We start from the raw sequence: 10,715 nt of genomic DNA, 5'->3' as shown, positions 1-10,715 counted from the left end.
GGTCCTATATTGTTTGAGAGAATTAGTACCACTATTACAATTTCATTGGAGTAGATTCTAAAACTCAAAATTCCATGGAAATCAGTGGGCTGGCTTTATTTCTTTTTAATGTTTGATGAATTCTCTTCCTATAATTTCTCAGGAAATGCAATAATGTATTAGTTTTTAAATCCTATCAGTATCATATTTGATTTTTCTCCCTATTGTGTTTTTCTTTCATTGATTCCTAGAGGCAATTCTGAACATTTTCTCCATGCCACATGTTTTGAAGGGCTAAATGGTTCTCTGTGGAACCACACCTGTTATGCTACTATCTAATTGGGTTAAGAAAAATTAATGTCAGGTGACAAGCCTATCAGAAACACGCTCTCTGGAAATCAATAGTTTCAGGAAGACTTTCACATGTTAGAATCTGGTTCTCAGGGTCAATCTGTGGGTTTAGCATTTCATATTATTAATAGCGTGATGACAAACCAGGGGCAGGAGGGTTAATGCCAGGAGTATGTGTTCCTGCCTCTCTCCCTTTTAAAGGAAGTATTCAAATGAACGGAAGTCCAAAGCCCTATTTATTTAATACTGAGCTTCTGATATTAAAATAAACAGACAATGTAACTTTTACAGAATAGGATTAAATTAGGCTTATAGGCATGTCTAGTGGCGTTTGGGGAGAAAAGACCAAACTCCTATTAATTCTTAGAAATTCCTAGTGGGAACAAGTTTTGGTGACTTTGTACTTCTGTTCCTTGAAGGAATTTACCAGGATTTGCCTTCTGTGAGGTAGGGTGGTAAAGGTGCACATTGCATTATATTAAAAATGTGCATTCTGCTTTTTATTTTTTCTTGTTAAACCCAGGGAGGAGTTTTCCTCCAGCCTCACCAGTGAACTTCTATTGGTTTAGAGCAATTGCTGCATTCACTCATTTAACAGCTAAACAACAAAATATTATATGAGTGATTTGGTTGTGTTTCTAGACAGATAAAATATTTTTTCCCTAGTGAGTATGGAAATATGATTGCAAAGTCTGCATGCACCGGAAGAGCATTTACCCAGTATTCTCTGTTATCACCTCAGCAAATGAAGGATCAAAATGCTGTCTTGGTCTTAATAAAGAAGACAAACTTTTAATAAAAAAGGAATGGCATCTTCGTTTTAGTCTTAAAACTATACAGTGTACTAGGTCTTGTTCTTTATTAAGAAATAATAAATATTTAGAGAAAAATGAGAAAATGCCAATATACAAACATAAGAAAATAAAAATAAATTATAATCACATCTACTACATTGGGGCCCCCAGCATACCGTCTGCGGAGTACCCATCTCCAGATGTTTTTACATGAAAGAGAAATAGGTTTGTATTTTTTTAATGTATTGATATTTTGAGTTTTTCTATTGCAGGCAACTCCAACAAATCTGAATATATATAACAATTTTGACCTACCTTGTTAATCATGGATTATTTTGCATTCTTATTTTTTAAAAAATTATGCATTAAACTATTGCTTATCTTGATTATTGGGTTTTGCTGTTGTTTTTCTGTACCTCTTAAAGCTCATACTTGAGGTGTGTAGTGCCTTCTTTACCACAGCCTAATTCCCAGTACTAAAGACAAATATAGAAAGAGGTTCAGATTTGGACACTGATTTAAATATAAAGATTTTTGTTTTCTCAAAGAAATGGAATCATATGATATAATCTGCATTCAAAATTCAAAGTCCTTAAACATTTTTCAGGACACAGTTTCATTTTTGCAAAATAATCCATTTTCTTCTATTATTTATTGTGTTTTTTTAAATATATTTATCAATCACTAAATACCCTTACATGCAACACTTAACAATTGCTAATGAGATCAAATTCAAGATTCCTTGAGTTGAAGCAACTCAAAGGGAAAAACTTGTCTGATAGTTTCACAGACTCTCAGGTCCGCTATGGATCTGCAAGCCTAAAAGAGGCTAGCTATAGATTTGCAAAAATCAATCTCCGCAGAATCAGTGTTGAGGTTCACTGATTTTTTTAAGGATTGATAGAAACAGTAACTTTAATTTTATTTTAGGAGTCTACTTGGAAGACACTTAATTTTGACATGTAAGTGAACTTGATCAAAATATGTCAACTATAATTATTTTGAACAGAAAATATTTATTGTTTGAATACATATTTTATCTTCCATATATGGTTAATCCTAAAAATAAATCTATGAGCACTTTCTCTCCATTTTAACAAGGAGGCACCAACAGTTAAATAAATCCTACCATTAAATGTATTCAACCTGCTAGTACTAGAGCTGAGGAATGTCTTTCATACCCTTTATACTCAATTTGGCCTAACGCCCATAGCAGTATTCTGGACCGGTGGTCAGCAAACTTTTTCCGTAAGGGGCCAGAGAGTCAGTATTCTAGGGTTTGTGGGCCACATAGGGGCTCTGTCTCTTCTACTCAACTCAGCTTTTCTAGCCCAGAAGCGGCAGCCATAGACAATCTGCAAACAAGTGTGGCTACGTTCCAATTACAACTTTACTAATGAAGATAGAAATCTGAATTTTATAAAATAGTCAAGTGTCACAAAACACTATTCTTTCAATTTTTTCTGCCCACAATTAAGAACTGTAAATCATTCTTAGCTCAGGAGCTGCATAGCATAGATGGTGAGCCAGATTTGGCCTGTGTGCTGCAACTTTATAGATCCCTTGTTCCAGAACAGTGGAAAGGGTGACATCCTTGATTTAAAATATCAGAAAGGCCCCGATTTCAGGAAGAGGTTTTCATTTTCTAGGGGTCTTGTAATAGAGGGACATTTGCATATAAATCACATATCTTTGCTCTGGTTCCTTTTCTTGATGTAGATACTCTCCCATCAAAACGCTCAATCCTATAGTGTTTTCATGAACAAAATAAAGGGGATTTTAAAGTAAAATTCTACACAAGGAATCAAGTTTTTTGAAAAGTTGATATTTAAAGGAAAAAAATCTCCCAAGGACACTATCTCAAAATGTCTCAATTTTTTTTTTCTGGGTTGCTTTCTTTTTCATTTTAATTGAATCCTTCATTAGTACTTCTAGTACAATTAACTGTATTGAAAAGTCCCCAAGACCACCTCTTCCAGATATCTGCTGATCTAGATAGTTGAGCTCCATTGCCAGGAAGCATCATAAAGGTTTTTCCTTGAGACGTTTGTGTAGGAACTGCAAGGAAGGCGGAGGACCAAGGAAGAAGAGAAGAGAATGACATTGGTGGGACATGCCCCTGCAGTGCCACTCATCAGTGGGCTCCATAGGCAAATACATGGTCACCCAGATGTAGCCATGGCCAAGTGCAAACGTGCAACTTTTCCCATCAGTGTGACAACTGATGTCCTTGCTCTCCAGCTGATGGAAAATTCCTAGAGGAGAAAGGGAAAACAGGAAAGGGGACTGTTGGGTGGGGAGGGAATTAAGGGATGGGGGGGGCTAGTCTAGCTCCGCGCATTTTCTTCGCCCGCCTGCCCCCCGCCCCCCGGACCCTCTACAGAAAGCTCAGTTTGCAACTAGTTTGTTCCCATAGGGAAGCCTCCACTGCAGAATTAGGACGTAGAGGACTGCAGCATCTGGCTCATTCACTCTTTGGAGCATTTGATCTCATCTATAAGAGAAAACAAATGCACGTCCCCTCTTTTTCTCCAGGACAATTTTTTGTTTTGGTTTTGTTTGTTTGTTTGTTGGCTTTTCTCTACTCATAATTCTTTCTGAAGTCAAGTCCTTTGGCAATTGAAGCCATCCCCCATCCTCACAGTTAGGTTAAAATCGGGACAAAACAGTTGTAATTCTAGAACTTGTCAGCCAGAATCAGGCCATCACAAACCAATCACACAAGGCTGCTCTCTGCTCCCAATAGTTGAGATTATTTTTCCATGATGTAATGAACCCCTTAGATCCCTTTGAAAGAAAAATCACGAGCAAGTGCATCTCTCTGTCTAGAGATCCTTTCGAACCAGAAGGTTGTTGAGGAGGTTTTTTAGACCAGAAGTATTAGTTATAGATGTTGCCATTGTTGTTCCTTGCAAGAAAGAGAATAAAAGTGTAATCGTACTAGGTCATGTGTAAATTTATGCTGTTTTTACTGGCTCTTAACCCTTTTCCTTCCAGGAATTGTTAAGTTCCTTTGCAGTCATATATCAGTCCTTGGGTACGTTCTCAGCAAGGGTGAACGTTTGACGGTAAGGTCCCTCAGTAGACCAACAGAATAGAAGTCGGGTCACATAGCAGACTCCCTGGAAATTACGTAAGAGAAATAAATACCCTGGTATTTGCCCAGAGAGGAAATTAGGAAATTCACTTTGAGCATGAACTCATAGACTCTCTCAAACTCTCCTGTGAGAAAAATTTTTCTTTGTCTGAGGGGGTCTTCAGTGGAGTTAGGGGGTGAAACCTCGTAGGAGAGATCTCCAGTCCCTTTGTTGCTCGAAATGGGGCTGCAGGTCGGGCTGCCTTCCTTTGCTGGTGGAGACTCCGAAGAGGTTCAGGAGACAGGAGAAAGAACAGGACACCTGTCCGTGCCTAGGGGTCTTCCTCTTCTTCCTGTTCTTTCTTTCATTTTGGGGTTTTATGTCATGGCCCGTAAGTCAATTCACAGAGAATTGCTCTCCCTTGTGGAAAAATAATTTCAAAAATGGTTTTTATTTTATTTTTTTATTTTTTTTTGTGCCGCCTGGACTATTTTACCTGCAGGGTATGGGTTGGTTTTTATATTAAGTGTGCTTGAGGCTTTTCCGGCAACTTGCTTTGACGGGCTGTGTTTTGTAACGGAGCTTGCGGAGCTGGAATCATGCAGATCCTGAACTGCATTTGCAGAGATGAACCAAATGCTGAATAATGCTAATAATACAATTCTAAGTGTTCTGCCTGGATCACTGGCTATGTCTGGGTCCTCTTTTCTTGTAGGACTTGAAAAAATGTGTGGACCATGGAGAGGAAAAACGAACCAAGGCGAGCATTGCATGTGGAAAGAAGATAGAATACAGAGAGGAATGAATTAATATCTGTGCATAATTCACTTAGGGAAGAGCGCCGATTCATTGTGATCCCAGGATTAAGGAGACTTGCATACATTTCCATTATACTGCCTGGATTTTGACACTATGAATATGGCACCGGTGACAATCTTTTGTGCTAAATGATGCTTTGACCAAGTAGATGTTCAGATAACTTCTGCCAGGAAATCCAAGTAACACTTTCATTTTCTGCTGCTCCAAGGGAAGAACTGTTTAAGTTATGTGTACTTAGGTAGCGTTTTGCAGAAAGATTGAAGCTGTTTAGCCTCAGAGCTTCATAGATTATTCTATTTTTGGAAAATACTGAGAGAGTCGCCACTATCTGCTTTGAAAGTTTCATATTTTCATGCATAAGAAATATGTGTGCAATGGGTGAGTAGATAATGTTTTAAATTGCAAATTGTAAGATATTACCGAACTCTTAAACACCATAAAATCAGAATCATGAAAGCAAGTTGCCGAGAAATTGGAGTCTGGAAGCTGACTACGGCTCTTTTGTCAGAACTAAGTGACTACAGATCAAAATTGAGCCGTCTTCAGCATCTTGTGAGGTTCTTAGATATGACAACATTGAGGTCAAGAGGTAGAACTCTGTGTGTGTGTGCATTTTCATGTTTATGCACTTTGATTTTGCTTTGTGCCCACTAATTTATGAAGTACATTCCTTCTTTCACTTAATCCAGTACTAAGGAGGTACTAGATTTTTCTGTAAAAATAATAGGCATTAAGAACAATAGCTTTGGGTTTTAACCTTTGCCCAAGCGGGAAATACATCATCATCTTTGAAGAATTTTTCTTTTGGAAAGCATTATTGCGGGTTAAGTTAACACTTATGTATAAGAGGTTTAATCTCAGTCAATGGGAAAGCTAAACTCTTAATTGACTTTTTCCCCCACGTTGACTTCACCGGTACAGTAGGAGACTTTGTATTTCAGTTTACAGGCAGGAAGATGACCAAGAGGTGACAAGAACGCATAATTTATAGTCTCAGTTCCTGCTCTGCTAAAATTTGATTATTCAGTTATACCAACCATATAAATGGATAGATTTAGCATAAATACAAGTTTTAAAGTGAGATCTCCTTTGCTGATAAGAAGATCAGAAGCTGAAACACCGTGACAGAATTTAAGTCTGTCATAAATTCAGAGTTTCTCTGTTGCTAACCACATAAACAATTTCCTGAAATGCTCCTTTCTAGGGAATCATTCCTTTGGATTTCTTTAACATTTATAATGGACTGAATGAAGCTCAAATCCAAATGGAGGAGAAGAAATATCTGGATTTGATCCTAATTAGTACATTAAAATATCTAAGTAAGCACCTATAAAATGGGCAGTAACATAACTTGGGTTTTCTTTTAATAATCATATAATGCTATTAATGCTGTTTTTCCTATTATCATGAGTCATTAATGTTATCAGTGACTATGAGGTATAGTATTTGATTTCTGCATAGTTGTGTATGTTACAAGTTATATATATATATATATATAGTGTATGTTATAAGTTACAAGTTACTTGTAACTTATACACAGGGCTTTGAATATTAAAAGATAAATTGACCAAGGGCCAAAGAAGGCTATCTGCCTGCAGAATACAAGTCAGTGAAGGTGGAAACGATTAACCATCTCCTCAGATACTGATCAAATTTATTTTTAAAATGGAAGAAATCTCTCACAGGGAAGCATAAGAATTGAGCCAGACATTTGGAAATAGGTCTTGTCTGAGGAGTGCAAGGTCAAATCTTATGTATTACAGTCAGTGTAGGAACCATTTGGGGGGCCTTAGTCACTGGCTGCAAAAATTATCAGCCCTATTCTATGATTTCTAGATTTGTCTGAGCACAGATGCCATGAAAAGTTACCCTCTGCAAAAAGCAGAGGAAGGAAACTTGGGCTTGAAATCTGCAGGCTTAGAGGCTGTATTAACAGCCTCCACTCACAGGAGGACCTTCCTTGCAACAAGAATTTCTCTACCTCCATTTCCCTATCAATTACAATTGGGATTCGGGAAATCGCAGGAAGAGAAATCCAGAAGAAACAATCACATGGTAGGACCGCAGCCAGAGGCAATGGACAGAGAAATGACAGTGAGATCAGTGTTCTAAGAATCCTGCTCACGTCTCTTAGCCTTGCATTCACTCATCTGCAGATCCCTCCCTGTCTAAAGAAGAAAGTATCACTTCTCGTGCTTGTCTTACAGGTCTAAAATCTGGCCCGAATTTAATGTTCAATCCTAATATCCTTTTATTCATGAATGTATTCAAATGCTGACCATCACCTGGAAAATCACTTTGCTTTTCTCCCTCTAACACCAACCCATACTTCCATACGGCTATGAAAATGTTGCTAAACTCCTCAGATACTTACCTTTTCATTTATGATTTTCCCACTGAGGCAGGCACTGCAACAGCTTTGCTATGTTATTTAAAGACTTATTATAATATAAGTATCTCTTGATGACATCTTACTCCCCCAATTAAGTTATTCTATTTATTAACCTCATCATCCTTAGTAGCAGTAGCAAGAGCTAGTGTAAATAATTCCACTGCCTAAGTGTTCATGTGTCAAGCATTTTATGTGCATTATTTCTAATCCCTAAAACAGTCTTTTATAGCTAGCTGGATCAATGTCACAAACACATAGCAGGACGACCCAGAGCCCAAACTCTCCCCAACCGTGCAATGCCGTCACCACCATCAAGGTCACACAACTTAGAACATCCTTGAAATTCAGTGCATTGGGATTGGACCTGAAAGAATGAAATAAAAAAAAAAAAGTTTCAAGAGAGCATACCCTTTGGCCTATAATTCCACATTCTGAAACCTAACAAAATAGTAGGAGATGAAGATAAACAATCTACAAGAGTAGTTAATGTATCTTTATACAAGTACAAAATAAATACAAATATAAAGGTATAAAAATAGGTGATTCATTAAAGTATGGTTCATACATATTAGGACATAAAATACATATAAAATTAAAATACATGCTTTCAAATGAATTTTAATTGCATGACAAATACTTAAATATAAAAAGTATGATACTCATGTACCAAAAAGTATGACAAAATTGATCCTAAAATTATAAAAAATATAAAGATATAAAAATAGAAACAGAAAGATAGGAAAAGGGGGAAAGAAATGTACCAATGTATTTATAATGGTGGGAATATGGATTTATTTTCTATGTTTTTCTACATTAATCTACATTTTTAATGTTTATCTTGTACATTTTACATAATTGCTTTGATTATTAAAAAAAAAAGACCTATACATACTCAACACTTGAAAAACCACACACACACACACACACACACACACATACTGTTAAAGCCAATATCCCAAAACCTAGACATTCAGGTATGTACACTTTCTTTCAAAAGTAACATGACAAAAAAAAGTAACATGACAGTATCATTATTGACATTACTCAAAATATGTTTTGTATATTCTTTGTATCTTGTGGCATATTCCTGAAATGTCTCCAATGGTGACTAACTTTGGTTGTCTCAAGTTGCTTTTTGTTGTTGTTAGTTCTGGAAAATGCCAAGGTGCAGGCATTTTATAACAAAGCTATCTGACCTAAGGAGCTGCCATCCCCTTTAACAGAGAATGAACCGGGACTTCAGGTTCATTAGCTCTGAGGCAGCTAGTGTACCACAGACAACACAGATGAAACGGTTGTTGTAATCCCTGTGTTAAGAGCCACGGTAACGGGGGGTCTGGATAAATGCAGCATTTTCAGAGTGTCATTGCTTCACCCACATGAAATACGTAAAGTCTTCCAGAGCATGACAGAAGAGTAATTTGCTAAATAATAATTTAGCTGCTCTGCAAGTGTGAATTAAAAAAAAATGATCCCACTTATTATTGTTGGCTTTAACATATTTGATGGAAAATAAAGATCGTATTAATGGACACAGTAAGCACTCTGGTGATTTCTCAATAAATGACTGTATGACTTTGTTGTACATCTACATGAAAACAAATGAACATTTGCAGACACAGAGCTACCTCCCTTACCCAGAGGTCTTCCTCAACGATTCATTACACAGTAAATGCAAGGACTAAAGCATTTAAATGCTCTGAGAAGCCAAAATAGATGTCATAAATCCATATCCTGAAGCTTTTTTACCCAGAAAAAGGAAACTGACCAAAACAAGGTAACTCCAAATTTGGCAACTTCTCATACTATTTTAAAAATATATATCCACTTTAAGCCCTTCAGATTATATTTGCTTTCACTTTGCATATTTTTTAAGTAACCTTGGTTATATAATTTCTCAGTCCAGTGCAGATTAGAATCAACAAATTAGATAGAGCATGGTGACAGCCTGATATATTTGGCAGAAGCAAAAATGAGAAGTGAAAGCTGTCATTGGTGGAGAAGAGAGAAAAAACAAACAGATGACTTAGATAAGCTTAGTCTATGGTCATTTAATGTAGAAGACATTGCCCTCATTGTACCAGCATAGTACCCCTCCGTTGCAGGTAAAAATGAAGTAGCTTATGTTTATCGTAACGATACTGAGTCATTGTTCAAAAGTCGTAGTCTACTCAAAAATACCGTTAATTTCATTCCATCATTCAGCTGACATTCATTGAGACTGATGCATTTCCTTGGCTGTGTGCAAGGCAATGAGGATATAAAGAGAAAAAAAAGACATGGCAGTGGATTTTGAAAAGTGGAAAACATATAGGGAAACGTATTTGTAATAGCATGAGAGGAACAAAACGTGCTCTGGTAGAGATAAATACAGAATGCTCCAGGAACAATCAGATACAGTTTGAGGATGCATACAGCATGGTAGAGAGGATGATTCTCACCATAAAGAAATGTCAATTAGTTAGAAAAGCTATTATGTGATATGCTGCATTCCCAGGTATGCCAGAAAAATAAGGCATCACCACTGTGTGTTACAGTGGTCACTAATGGCCAATAAGGCTTGTGGAATGAAGCCCACTGCTTTAGAAGAAAGAGTGTCTGTGTAGGCAGAGACATGCAGCCTTCGTAGAAGCAGCTTATAATTTATACACATGATTACATGTATATGGACAGATCTGGGATTATAACGGGTGTTTTAGGACATAAATTTAATGAAGAGGCAATCCTGTCTTCTGGTTCGCTCTTAGCATCCTTAACCCAACTCTACATGGTAATATGTCACACAGATTAAATCCTCCATTCTAAACTTGCCCATGAATTCTAGTTGATTTCACTCCTCCGAAACTCTCCAGAATTTTTTTTTCCTTGCGTGATCGATTTTAGCACTTCAATCATAGGCTGCCTTAATTATACTGTCATTTGGCCATTTGATTTCACCTGTGCATTGCTTGTCTTCTCAACGAGAGACTGTGAATCCTCAGAGGGAAGGAATTGTTCCTCGCAGGGCTCTTAAGCCTCCCGTATCACTCAGCATATCGCTAAAGTACAAAGTATTTACTCAACAAATACATTTATTGAATTTACTATGAAGATGAAATCTTACCAGTATGGTAAGTGAAATTGCCAAAGCTGTTTTCCCATTGATAAGATTATATTCAGGGCCCGGCACTTGGGTGGCTCAGTCGGTGGGATCCTGGGATCAAGTCCCACATTGGGCTCCCTGCTCTGCAGGAAGCCTGCTTCTCCTTCTCTTTGCTGCCCCCCCAACTTGTTCTCATTCTCTCTCTCTCAAACAAATACATA

Source organism: Eumetopias jubatus, unplaced genomic scaffold, assembly GCF_037043125.1.
Source record: "Eumetopias jubatus isolate StellerSeaLion01/CBP00866 unplaced genomic scaffold, mEumJub1_p1.0 scaffold_10, whole genome shotgun sequence".
NCBI lineage: Eukaryota > Metazoa > Chordata > Mammalia > Carnivora > Otariidae > Eumetopias > Eumetopias jubatus.
This window is presented reverse-complemented; position numbering follows the sequence as displayed.